The 13,695-nt window shown below is 37.7% G+C and overlaps 1 long non-coding RNA gene across 2 annotated transcripts in view; it reads left to right on the top strand.

Annotated features, from left to right (window-relative positions):
- LOC118017398 overlaps positions 1–13,695 on the top strand; it is a 230,794-nt gene that overhangs the window by 190,909 nt on the left and 26,190 nt on the right. Inside the window, exons 2-3 of one of the 2 annotated variants that reach the window (XR_004681139.1) lie at positions 775–941; positions 1,441–13,330. This is a non-coding gene — a long non-coding RNA (uncharacterized LOC118017398). The remainder of the gene's footprint in view (positions 1–774; positions 942–1,440; positions 13,331–13,695) is intronic. The other variant, XR_004681140.1, reaches the window with a different exon arrangement.

Genomic DNA, 13,695 nt, shown 5'->3' on the forward strand with positions numbered 1-13,695 from the left:
TGCTAAAAACATCCATGTGCAGGTTTTTGTGTGAACATAAATATTTAATTCTCTTGGGTAAATACCAAGGAGCACTACTGGTGGATTGTATGGTAAGAATATGTTTAGTTTTTTTTTTTTTTTAAGATTTTATTTATTTATTTGAGAGAGAGAATGAGAGAGCGAGCGAGCATGAGAGGGGGAGGGTCAGAGGGAGAAGCAGGCTCCCTGCTGAGCAGGGAGCCCGATGTGGGACTCGATCCCGGGACTCCAGGATCATGACCTGAGCCGAAGGCAGTCGCTTAACCAACTGAGCCACCCATGCGCCCCAAGAATATGTTTAGTTTTGCAAGAAACTACTACATTATCTTATAAAATAGCTATACCATTTTACATTCACATCAGCAATGAATGAAAGTTCCTGTTGCTCCACATGCTTGGCAGCATTTGGTGTTGTCGGTATTCCAGAGTTAGGCCATTCTAATAGGTGTATAACTTGATTAAAAAAATACTGGCCTATGAAATCCCAAAGGATAAGAATTCCTATTTAATTTTTTTTTAAATGGAAGTTCTCTGTATTTCTTTGTGCCATGGGTACTTGTCTTTTATTTTATTTTATTTTTTACTTTATTTTATTTTATTTAAGTAGGTTCCATGCTCAGCATGGAACCCACTGTGGGACTTGAACTCATGGCCCCTAAGATCAAGACCTGAGCTGAGATTGAGAGTCAGATACTTAAGAGATTCGGACGCTTAACTGAACCACTCAGGCACCCCACTTGTCTTATATTTTAGATACTCTCAGGAATCCTATTCACTATAACACCCAATATTATTCTAAGAAACTGTTTACCTGGGTGAAAATATGAATATTTGGATGGCAGAAGATATAAAAAGAAATGGACTTAAAACAATTAAACTAATATTTACATGAGGAACTTGAAGAGATCAACGTTTTTAGGGTAAGAGCCACTATTTGTTTAGGAGTTAAGAGGTCTGATTCTGAGACCTAACTAGTCACTGGCCTGGGTGCAACTCTTTATATCTGGTTTTGCCTTTCTGAACCTCAGTTTTCTTATCACTGGAATAAGAGAGGGTGGCCTAATAATTTCCAAAGACCACTTAATTGCCAATATTCAATAATTTTTGGCCAGTACAGTCAATATGGTTCATTTCTCTTTATCCACAGCATTTAGGGTAAGTTACCATTTTAACATATTAAATGTTAGTTTAGTTTAGTTTAATGTTTTCTATATTGGACTTCAGACTATGTTACATGTGTCCTATGGATAGTAGATTTATATTTACATATTTTGGGGGTCTATATTAAAATGCCTTAGCATTCCTTAAAACATCTAAGCAATATGCACTGTAGACAAGTCAGTCTAACACTGGAAAGTCTGAATGAAATTGAAAGTAGATTGAATGATACTGTTTTATTTGTTCTTTTGTTTCCAAAAGGCTCAAATTCTTTGGAAAATGGCAGTGACTTCAAGTTCAGAGCACCAGATTCTAATAGGAATTGACTGAGTACTCACCATGTGCCAGGTACTTGGTAACAAATCTGTGAAGTAGGTATCATTATCTCTCTTCTAAAGATGAGCAGGTGAGGTACAGACAATTAAATGACTTGCCAAAGTTCACACCAGTTATGATGAAAACAAGCAATATATGAACAAAGAATGGGATATATTTCTTAAAGAACATCCTAAACTCTATTGCCAAGTGGCTGTTAGCATTTAGAATAGTGCCCATCATATAGGAAGTGCTCAATAATGTCACTATCTGCTTAGAGAGATATAAATGGCATTCATTGGCAAATTGCTTAATTTTTCTAAGCTTTATTTTTATTTATCAGTCAGGTGCCTGGCAGAAACAGATGGCATGCACAAACAGAGTAATTAAAAGGAATTTAACAAAGGTCCTCATTGTAAAGTTGTGAGAAAGGTTAAGGGAAATCAAAAAAGGATGAAGATTCACCTTTGGGCTAAGTGGGGCTGCATTATCTGAAGGGCCAGGGGAGGGAGTAGCTACTGAGACCCACAAAGAGCAGTGACTGGGGCCTTAGCTGCCCTGCCTGGCAGACTCGGTGGCTTTCTATTGAGCAACACAGTCACTGACAATCTCCTGCGCCAAAGTGATGGAGCTGGGGAGAATAGGATCTCTCTCCTCCCACCTTTCAGTCTCCACTGCCTTCTCCACTGTCCAGACCTAAGCAGAAGCCAGAGGGGAAAGGTGCCTGGGTGAAACAGGCTATGGAAGTCAGCCTCCTAGGGGCCCAGAGCAGAGTGGAAAATGGTAGAAAGATCTGGTGGGGCAGAGAATATCAAGTGCATTCACCTTCCATAGAATGAATTCATTAACCAGTATTTTTGTATGCCTACCCCAAAGTGTGTTAAGTGCTGAAAAATATTTCAAATGTAAACAACGTCTATGCCCTCAAGGAGCTTAATTGTTAGAGTTCAAAATGACCCAACGTAGAGTTCAAATGTTAAAGTGCAGGCTTTTAAGTTTCGGTGTAAATTTGGAAAAGTAACTTAAAACATTTAGAAATCAACCTCCTCATCTTGAAAAATGAGAACAGAAATGGTACCTTCCTCATTGGCCTATGTTGAGCATTGGATGTGCTGATTCACGCAAAGCATTCAGAACAGTGCTTGACGTATTGTAAGACTTAATAATGTGGGTTATTATCTGCCAAGTGTGATATAGAAGGTATGAGCAAAGCCTTAGAACTATTACCAGAGGAGAGCACATGCCCCTGGAGGGGCCAGATTAGACATCTTTAAGGTACATTCTAGGTCCTGAGATTTCATGGCAGATCCTCAAGGTCACACTACAGGTTGAGGCAGGGTCAGAAATACTGCCAATTTCCAGGGTGCATTTAATCATTTGACCAGTCTTCTTCCCCTCTCCGAGTCTGTAGACTGCATAAAGAAACCCTACTCGGGATGGTCATAAATGAAATACTGCATCAGCTATTTAAATGTTCTAAGAAGCATATATTAAGGATGATGGTATTGATGATCTAAAATACTTACTGGCACTCGAACCCAAGGCAGTAAGGCATTTTATAAATCAACCAACATCCCTTATGTCCTGGATCTAAATTTTGAGTTCTTGAGATATATACCACAGATGTCTTTTTTGTAGTCTATGCTTTCCTCTTTGGAAGGCAATTTATTATTTATATCAATATTAATGTAATTGCCAATATTTTTTTTAGATGAAGTATATGTGTCTATCCATATCTGGCTCAGACAAATTTCTTTTGGATCAATGAGAAGCGTGCTGCTGGCTTTTTCTTTTTCTTTGCAAAATGTTTAAATGTTTTTTTGCTACGGTGTTTATTTTTATTTTTTTAACCAAGTAGCTAAGTAGTTTTAGTTTTCATTTGATTCTGTACTTTGACAAAGAGTAATATCTAATCAGTAAAACAACAGGAATTGTCCTTTTGTGAGAGAGAAATAAACTTCTAACTAAAATGGCAGAGTAAGAACCTCCCGCCCCCATACTCTCCTAAGGAAGTTGGAATTTTTTTTTTTTTTATATTTTTATTTATTTGTCAGAGAGAGAGAGCACAAGCAGAGGGAGCAGCATTGGGAGAAGCAGGCTTCCTGCTGAACAGGGAGCCTGATGTGGGACCCGATCCCAGGACTTTGGGATCACGACCTGAGCCGAGGCAGATGCTTAACCGACTGAGCCACCAGATGTCCCGGAAGTTGGAATTTTTTTGAAGGCTTATTTTCTCCTATGGTTTTGTCATGACCAGCTGCAGTATCTTTCCCATCTCATGGTTTACTTTATTAAGTAACAGTGATAGTCTATTAAAATATTTAAGGCTGTACCTCTGAAACAAATAATACATTATATGTTTAAAAAAAAAAGAAGAAGAAGATAGCAGGAAGGGAAGAATGAAGGGGGAAAATCAGAGGGGGAGACGAACCATGAGAGACTATGGACTCTGAGAAACAAACCAATGGTTCTGGGGGGGGTGGGGGGATGGCTTAGCCTGGTGATGGGTATTAAAGAGGGCACGTACTGCATGGAGCACCGGGTGTTATACGCAAACAATGAATCATGGAACACTACATCAAAAACTAATGATGTAATGTATGGTGATTAACATAATAAAAAATATTTAAGGCTGGAAGGAAGTTCAGAAGATCGCTAGAGGAAAATCCTGCCTTTCATAAATAAGAATATGTGGAAATTTAACTTGGTAACTTAGTTTGGCTGGCTTTTAAAAATTTTCTCTGTTGCTAAGGGAGCTTAATGGTAGGTATAGAAATGAGCTTAAAGCAAGTTCTTAGAACAAGCTTTTGCCCAACAGCAGTCGCAGTGTTTATGAGCGGCAACCCTGTCCATATGGAAGAGAAAAGCTAGAAGTGAAAATTATATCATCCCTTCCATATCAGACAAGTTAATTAGTTGGTCCGTAATCACAGACTCTGCTCCAAATGAAAAAAAAACAACTTTTCTCCTTTTGAACAGAAAGGCACAGAAGGTACAATACCTGCGTAATTCATTAACAGTAAGAATGTTTTGAAGGAAGAAATTCTGAATTTAGATTATCCTGAACTTCAGCTTGTAATAGCCAAGGTTGTGGTGAGACTTTTGCAGTTTTCCAAAACAAATTTAAAATGCGAGAATTTCCTTTTGTGCTTATCAGAAGCAATCTAAAGCATTTGGAAGATTTTGTGAGTTTTTTTGTTTGTTTGTTTAATTTTTAAAATATCAGAGCACTGTGTAGTGTATTGAATAAGCTATGGAGGATTGAAGTTAAAGAACCAGTTGAAAATGTCAGATCCAAAGTAAGGCCCGAAATAACTTGAAAAATGGGAATTTCTGGATTTAAGTTCATGGACTTTATATATATATTAACTCAAGGACTTTATGTATATATTAATTAACATCTAGGCTCCAGAAGATTCCATGACCAGAAAAAGAGGGGCTTGAAGGTTATTGAAGCATATCGTGTGGTAGCTGGAAAGGTGATTCTGGCTGATTAGATTGTAGGAAACCTGAATGGCTGAAACACAAAAAGGGCTTTGCTGTTTGGAAATAAGCCTGATCAGCCATTTGTCTAAATCTAAATGAGATTGACTGAGTTTTTCTTTCTTCTCTCCCATTCCCAAATAGAAGAGGCAGAAAAATCAGAAATGTGGCATTTGGTTCCTGAAGAGAGTGAATTAGCGTAGTCTGCTGTTCCCTCCCCCAAACTCCCGGAGAAACTATAGAAGCAGAAAGAAGCCTGGATCTGGAAATGATGTGAAAGCTAAGAGAAACCCCTGAGCTGTGGGAAGAGTTTAGAGGTTTTCAGTTTTCTTGAGTCTGGTTCTTCTGTACATTACTTGGGACTGTTATTGCCTCATCATCTGCACAGAAATGTACAGCAACAGCCTGGACCTAGCAGTGCCAAGGGCATGATATTAGGGTCTGCAAAAGTTCTGCTGCAGAGGGGCTAATGGAACAGACGTCAGCTGCCAGGATCTTACTTCTGTTCCCTAGGTGCTTTTAATTGGGATTAACATAACATAATAAACAAAAATAAATTAAAAAATAGGAGGACTGGTGGGTTTTATTTTAAGGAGACTGTGCCATCTTGAAAAATGATTCAAAAGATTTGTCAAGTGGAGTGGCGGCAGACAGAAGTGACTGAGAGAGGTTCTTTGGTACGTTGAGGTCCCCACTTATTCTTACTCTTTCCCTTTGGTTTAGATTCATCAGGAGGAATATAACTTAGGCCATTCCCTAATTCATATTATCAGACAATATCATGAGCTCAGAAAAGAAAAAATGTAGATATTGGCAAAAACAACCCATAAAAGAAAGGAGATAAACTAATAGCATATGAAACAGAATTCTTGGAACAGATGGACTAAGAATTTAAAATAAGTTTAACTGAAATACTCAGTGATAAGGAAGGTGTTAATTAAATGTGGGAGAAGTCATAAAAAAGAACCAAGTGGACACAGTAAACATGAAAATTATAATAGTTGAAATAAAAAACAGAAGAAATAGGATAAATAATCCAAAGGGTTCAGCTGAAGAAATAATTCATTTGCTGGAAGATCAGATTGAACACTCTTAGAAGGTAACTGAAAAAAAAAAAAAAAAAAAGAAAATTTAACAATAAATTAAGAGATTTGGAGAATAGAAATAAATAAATAAAAATTAAAGTGCTAATACCCAGCTAATAATAATCTCAGAAAAAAGGTGGTGATGGTCATGGTGGGGGACAAAGGAAAGATATATTTGAAGAAATAAAGAATATTAATATCGCAGAGTTTAAAAAAAGACAACTTACCTTTTATTTGAAATACTACATAAAGTGAAACTTTCAGTACCTCAGTTTACCAATCAATAAGATGAGGATAGTAAAAAATACAGTGAGGAGTAAAAGAGTTAATATATGTAAAGCCTTTAGAATAGTGCCTTGTTCATAATCACTATTTTAGTATTAGCTATTATTATCACCTAGATGTATTCTATCAAAGAAAGGCAAATCAAAAATGCTTCCAAGGAGAATGGAAGCTACCAAGGAAAAAAATATTTAGATTTATATCAGCCTTCTTAACACCATAATCACATGGTAGAACCAAGGGCTTTATATCCTATCAGACCTGAGAATAATTACCATATGGAGACCCACTTTGAAAAGCTCTTGGAGGATACTGAAATAAGACGACATCTAAAAGCACCAGGGTGCTATAAGAGGTACATGAAGAATGGTGGCCAAAAAACCAGAGGATATTATGATTATTTTTTAAAAGTGCAGATTGAGATAAATAAATTCTAAATAACTTCAACACTGTGTTGGAGGTGGGAGACAGGGAAAGAAGACAAAAATAGTGTGAAAGCTGCAAGATACAAATATTGCTAAATTGAGGAAATTTATAAAGGGAAAATCCCTAAGTATAGATCTTAAGTTAGGGACAACCACTCTCAGAATAATGATAGCCAGTAAGAATTTTCATGCATTTTTGGCAGGAATGATGCAGCTGTTCTGGGAAGTTAGTCTAGGTAGTTATTGGCCAAGTTATATAACATATAAACTATGGCCCAGCAATTTTTTTTTTTTTAAGATTTTATTTATTTGAGAGAGAGAGAATGAGAGACAGAGAGCACGAGAGGGAAGAGGGTCAGAGGGAGAAGCAGACCCCCGCTGAGCGGGGAGCCCGATGTGGGACTCGATCCTGGGACTCCAGGATCATGACCTGAGCCGAAGGCAGTCGCTTAACCAACTGAGCCACCCAGGCGCCCTGGCCCAGCAATTTTATTCCTGGATCTGCATCAAGAGAAATTACTACAAAAGTCCATTTGGGGGACAATGATGGCAATGCATTTGGGGTCTCTTAGAGGTGTCCAACGCTGGGTGTTGATGAGTTAAATCAAGCAGAAAGTGACAGCAACTACCACTCCAGCTCAGTGCTTGCCATTCTACAACCAGTACACAACCAGGACGACGACTTTATTGAGCTGTCCCTGTGGCGTGTGCAACCCAAGGGCTCTTTGTGGGTACCCTACTAGGTAAAAGATGAACCTCTAGAAGTGGTGGCAGAGAAGGAGAGAGGAAGTCACCGTGAACCATGAATGGGATACTGACAAGACTTGAAGGTCAGCCTTTGCTGAAGTTGGAGCTGTTTGGTACAGTGGGGTGATGTGTTTTTGTAAACCTTGGGCATCACATGCATTTCAGTCTTATATTGCTAATTGTGAAAAAAAAAAAAAAGAAAAAGGAAATTGGGGGGAAGACTGGTTTCATTACTAGATGGATTAAGGCAATATGTTTAAAGTTGAACTATTAGAAGAGCTTTTTTTTTTTTTCTTTTTCAAGTGCTCTTAAATATGTATTAGAGTTTTCAAAAAGATCCAAGGTAAAACAGTACCCTTGGTTCAAACTCTTCTGTCACTTTCTGTACATTTCAAACTGTGTTACACATAGTAAAATAGCAATTTCAAAGTCTTGCAATACTGTGGAATCAATAATTTTTTATTGGTACAAAAGTTTAGCTCTCCCCTAGTATGAGGCCCATAGTCTAGTGGCTCAGTGAGTGGCTCTGGGAATGGACTATGTGCATTCATTTTTTTTAAAGGTTTTTTTATTTATTTGACAGAGAGTGTGAGTGTACAAGCAGTGGAGGGGCAGAGGGAGAGGGAGAAGTAGACTCCCCACTGAGCAGGAAGCACAGCATGGGGTTCGATCCCAGCACCCTGTGGGTGCTGAGCTGAAGGCAGACGCTTCACTGACTGAGCCACCCAGGTGCCCCAAGACTATGTGTGTTCAAAGTCCAGCTCTCCCACTCTTTTAATAAAATGATAATATAAAGGGTCTGGTACATAGTATCAAATGTTTTCCTTATTTCTTTGTATTTAATTATTAATCTGGTTGAAGAGGTAAATCTTCATTTATGTAATTCATAAATCACATTTTGTGACTGTGTCCAAATTAGGCAAAGTTAAATTGTTGGACTCATCTGATTCTCATTGCTAAGTTTGATTTCAATTTAAGACCCAGATGTATTAGTCTCTTCAGGAGAATTAGGTTTGGTTAAACAGAATTTTGGATTCTATGGTTGATCAATTCACATCGAACAGATTTGGCCTGTTATCCCATAGTGGACTCTGAAATTCATGGTTAATGAAAAGCTATACAAGATACAAACAGCCATTTATAGTGTGACATAAATTTGCACCATTATCTGTATACATTAATTTATAAAGTTAGAGTATATGATTATTGTATTTATGTTTTTAAATATGTATTTTTAGGCAAAATAAAGTGTTCTGTAATTTTCAATCACTTCAATTTTCATGTTTAACTATACCTTTTTGACATTTGGACTTAGAGTATCATAGTTTATGATATGTACAGTGATGTTTATTACATGTTTGCTCTTTCCTCTAGCTTGAAAGGATATAATTAATATTGCCAATTTAACATTATAAACAACTTAAAAATTTAGAATCAGGAAAATGCTAGAAATAATAATTATAATTGTCAAAATATATGTAAACATTAATTAATAAAATTTATAATGATTTAGGTACTTATACTCATTTTTAGATCATTTCAATAGCAAGTGGGAAATAAAACTGCTTTAAGAGTGAATATGTCATATATATACGTGGTGGGTGGAGTCTACCCTCTATTCTTTTCACTTAGATTTTGTTTGGTGAAAGAAAAGAAGATAAATTTAGGAAGGAAAAAAGAAGAGAGAGGGTCTAAGTTACTTTTAGTTCAGTTGATTATTTAAACACTTGAAAAAAAAAAGTAAATATGACTCAATATTCTCAAAGATAGGAAAGAAGGGAAGGAAAACCAACCAGAGCATTCACCCTGTCAATAATTATGAGGCGAAATTAAAATTCCATTTCCTCTGAGAAGTTTTCCCTGATCCTCAGCTGGAAGTAATTTCTTCCTCTTCTGACTTCCCAGTGCCTCTCCTAAAATACTTAGGACCTTGTATGGTAGTGATTTATGGATACTCCCCAGGGTCTTATGATATTGCAAGATTATATACTAATTGAGTAGAGGATTTATATTTGAATCTGCTTCAGTGTGGAAGGCTGTGGCTTATAACAGAAGAGTATGGCATTTAGGGTCAGCAAAAACCCAGTTTTAAATCAAGCTCTGCCACTTCCTGTCTGAACTACGCATTAGTTTTTCTGTGCTTCGATTTCCTCACATATAAAATGATGATAATAATACTTAGCTTATAGCTTTTGGGAAAGATTTTATGAAATAATTCTTGGATTGCTTCTATTCCCTTGAATATATTCAATAGATGTTAGCTCTCTTCTTTCCTATCTCTGATAAGCATCCCTTTCCTCCATGTAGAAGGGATTCCAATGACAAAAAAGTTAGTCATTTTGCAACTGTATCTCTCACTAAGGGAAAGGCAATGTAAACATTATGTTTGACAAGTATGGCTTATGTGATGTAATCATAAAGCACTTTTATTTCACCCTCCACACACTGTTCTTTTAAGTATTTTCCCTTCCCCTGGATAAAATTTTGGAATAGTTCCGTGACTTCTCTATCTCTGATGGACAATCAAAATTTTCTGGTCAGCAATTTACTGTTCTCATTCATTTTGTGTGATAATTGAAACTTTGTACTTCATCTGAGTTCCAGCTACTTCCCTTAGCTCAGCTCAGTTCTGTTGTAGGTTAGCCATTGACTAATGGTTTAGTCGGAGAGGATTTGGTTGGCCTCTTCTCTTTTCCACTGATTTATGCTTCTCACTCTAAAGAGGCAGGGAAGTTATAATTTGACTAATGCTGTCATGAATTGGTGCCAGATTTTCAGGTTACGATTGCTGTTGTTTTGTGTGTTTGTTTACATGTTTTCAGATGGAAATTTGTTTCTCAGAATAGTTTAATGGATTCTTTGGGGAATCATTCCAAGCTAGACTCTCCCCATTGCTGGGGATTTTTCTATCTGCATTCCCTTTGAGATACTTCCTCTGGCTGAATATGAGACTCCCATTGGCCTCAGACTGTTGATGGTCCTTTCACTCATTCATTCAGATAATATTTATTAAGCCCTGTTAAGTGTCAGGAACTCTCCTGTGTGGACTAATTAGTGAACAAAGATTTCTATCTTAGGAACATATATTTTATAGGAGAAAGAACAATAAACAATAGACCTAACAAGTAAATATCAAGGTGTGTTGGGATGTGACATACACTATGGAAACAAGGAAAAGTAGAGCATATCAAAGGGGATCAGGATGGCGCTAAGCCACAATTTTAAATAGAGTGATCACTGTAGTTCTTATTGATGAAGTATGTTGTTGTTCTTCTCATTCCTATACACTCACCTCTTTGCAGTGCAACTTTGGTGCCCGAGAAGTAGACTCTCTCTCCCTGTGTCTTAAATATAGGGTTAGTCATGTGATTTGCTTTGGCTAACAGGCATTAAAAATTATAAACAAAGCAAAGGCTTGAAAATGCTTATGCAATGGTGTTTGCCCTCTCTTGTTGCTAGGGAACCCTCTACCACCAAGTGTAAAAGCCTAGTTTTGCCTGCTGGAGGATGAGAGTCCAAGTGGAGCTAGAGCTTTCAGCTTTCTAAACCATTTTAGCTAAAGTCCCAGCTGAGGCTGAAGGCCATCCAACTGAGATCATTCTAGACTATCCAGCTCCAGCTGAGCTGGCACAGACAAGAAGATTAGACTAGCCAACCCACATAATCATGATCAACAACAAACTGTGGTTGTCCTAAACTACTGAAATTTGTGTTTGGGAATAGCTGGATGATACCCTGAAATTTTAACAAAGGCTTGAAGGAAGCCAAGTTCATCCCTCATGCTGGAGGTAGGTTAGTTTCCTCTGAGTACCTGTATTTATGAGTGAAGATGGTTAATTTTCAGATTCTGTTAAGAAGAAGGAAGATGTGAATTAATGTTTGGTTGATAAGAATGCCCACTGCTATTGGTCCCAAACAGTCATAAGAGAGGAGAAGTGCACTCAGTCTTGTGTGTTGGGGAAGGGGTCAGGAAATGAATATATGTGGGAGTAACACTTTAGATGTAACTAGGAATTTAAGCAGGAGTTAGTCAACATGGTTGGGAGAAAAAGAGTGATGAATCCTTATAAGGGAATTGGATAGCTTGGTCAAAGCACAGTGGTCCATGGATTGTGGACCTTTGGAAGAAATACAAATAAGTTGGCTTATCTAGAGTAGAATTGTGTCCAGATAGTTACATGATCTGAAGGTATTCATCAGTTATGTCCCTGGTATGAAGAGGTTGAGAAATATCCAGGAACAGAAATATTGAACTTCAGTGACCATAACTTATGCGAAGTTTTCCTGGGTGATTAGATGCTCAGGGAAAGGCACTTGGGTGTATTAGCTTACAAGGAATAGCTGATACTGTATTGCTATGTAGAACTAGAAGAATTTCCTTTGAACGAGCTCTTTAAGAAGAAACACAGTTTTGAAGAACATAAGAACTCCAGAACCAGACTGAAAGAATTTGAATCCCAATCCTGCCACTTGTTTGCTTCTAGGACAGCTAATGTAACCTCTCTGTTCCTCAGTTTCCTTTTCTGTGAGATGGTCATGACAGGCCTCTTTCCTGCTCCCCAGTATTATCCCCTACCCTTATTTCCAGAGTCTAGGTATAATATTTCATAATCTGCTGGGGCATTGCTGCTTGACCTGGATATATATACTCCTCTTTACCTTTTTTATATGTAGGATGTCAGCATTCACAGCATTGCATGTCTGTTCTTGTTCTGCATGACCATATAGAAATATTTCCTTCCTTGTAACCTCATGATTACATTTTTTAAATTGAATAGATAGCTATTGCTCTAATAGCCATTTCCCTCATCTCTTCCTGCCTTCTAGGTTCGGAGAATCCAGAGTTGCATTTAACATATTGTTAAAGGTTAAATTGGGTCTCCTGAAAGATATGCTCAAATCCTAAGCCCAGGTGCCTTGAATGTGTCCTTATGTGGTAATAAGGTCTCTGAAGATGTAATCAAGTTAAGATGAGGTTATCCGGGGTTAGAGTGGGCCAAAGTCCAATGACTTATTAGAGAGGGAGATGTGGAGGCACACAGCCACACATGGAAGGGAGAAAGCCATGAGACGACAGAGGCGGAGATTGGAGTGATACACCTTCCAGCCGCGGGGTGCCAAAGATTTTTAGCCACCACCTGAAGCTAGGAGGAGGTAAGGAAAGAATTTCCCCCAGAGTCCGCAAAGGGAGCGGCCCTGTCGAACTGTGATTTTGGACTTCTAGCCTCCAGCACTGTGAGAGAATAAATTTCTGAGTTGCGGTAGTTTGTTATGTCAGTTCTTGGAAGCAAATACACCTATGTTGAAATGTACAAAGACTCTAGAATATAGGCTATAATGGTATGTATTGAAACTATTGAGTATAAAAGCCAGAATTCTGTATCACTCAGCTGTGGCTGTTATAAAAGCCAGCATCAATATTTTTAATAGGAAGAATTGGGTCTATGCAAGAAATTCAGTCTTTTAAATAAAGAAATGAAGACTGTTGGGAAGGAAGAACTTTTTTCTCCCCTTTAGATCTTGTAGCTAAAACATCCTGCCTCCTGCCAATGTGGATATTTATCATTATCTCTCACTTACACTTAAAAAGCATTTCTATCAACTTTTTTTTTACCGTAACAGAATGTTTTGTTGGATGAGAATAATGATGATAGCCCTATCTTTGTAGGATCCCTTTATCAACTTTGATTTTGTTTTGTTTTCAGCAGACTTAATGAAGCAAATAAAGATTTACTATTCCTCTGGACACATTTTGTTCTTTAGCAAAGGAATTTGAATGTAACAGTGACTGATGAAGAATGACAGAGCATTTTGGTTAGTGCACTGTTGTTTGCTCGGCTTATAACAAATACATTTTAAATTTGATTTCAAGTTTCCTCTTTCTTCTCTCTGTGAAGCTTAGCTTGAACGCTTCTCACGGCCAAAATGTTTTCCCCAATTGGACAGACACACCATTGCATCTGAGATCAATACTGAGAGGTTACATTAGCTGTCCTAGAAGCAAACAAGTGGCAGGATTGGGATTCAAATTCTTTCAGTCTGGTTCTGGAGTTCTTATGTTCTTCAAAACTGTGTTTCTTCTTAAAGAGCTCGTACTGACTCGCCAACACTGCCCCTCCTGTAGGCACTTGCCAGTCTGTAGCAGTGTCCAGGGAGGTATCAGCTTCCTGACTGATTTC

Source organism: Mirounga leonina, unplaced genomic scaffold (genome assembly GCF_011800145.1).
Source record: "Mirounga leonina isolate KUSES-001 unplaced genomic scaffold, KU_Mleo_1.0 Mir_169, whole genome shotgun sequence".
Taxonomy (NCBI): domain Eukaryota; kingdom Metazoa; phylum Chordata; class Mammalia; order Carnivora; family Phocidae; genus Mirounga; species Mirounga leonina.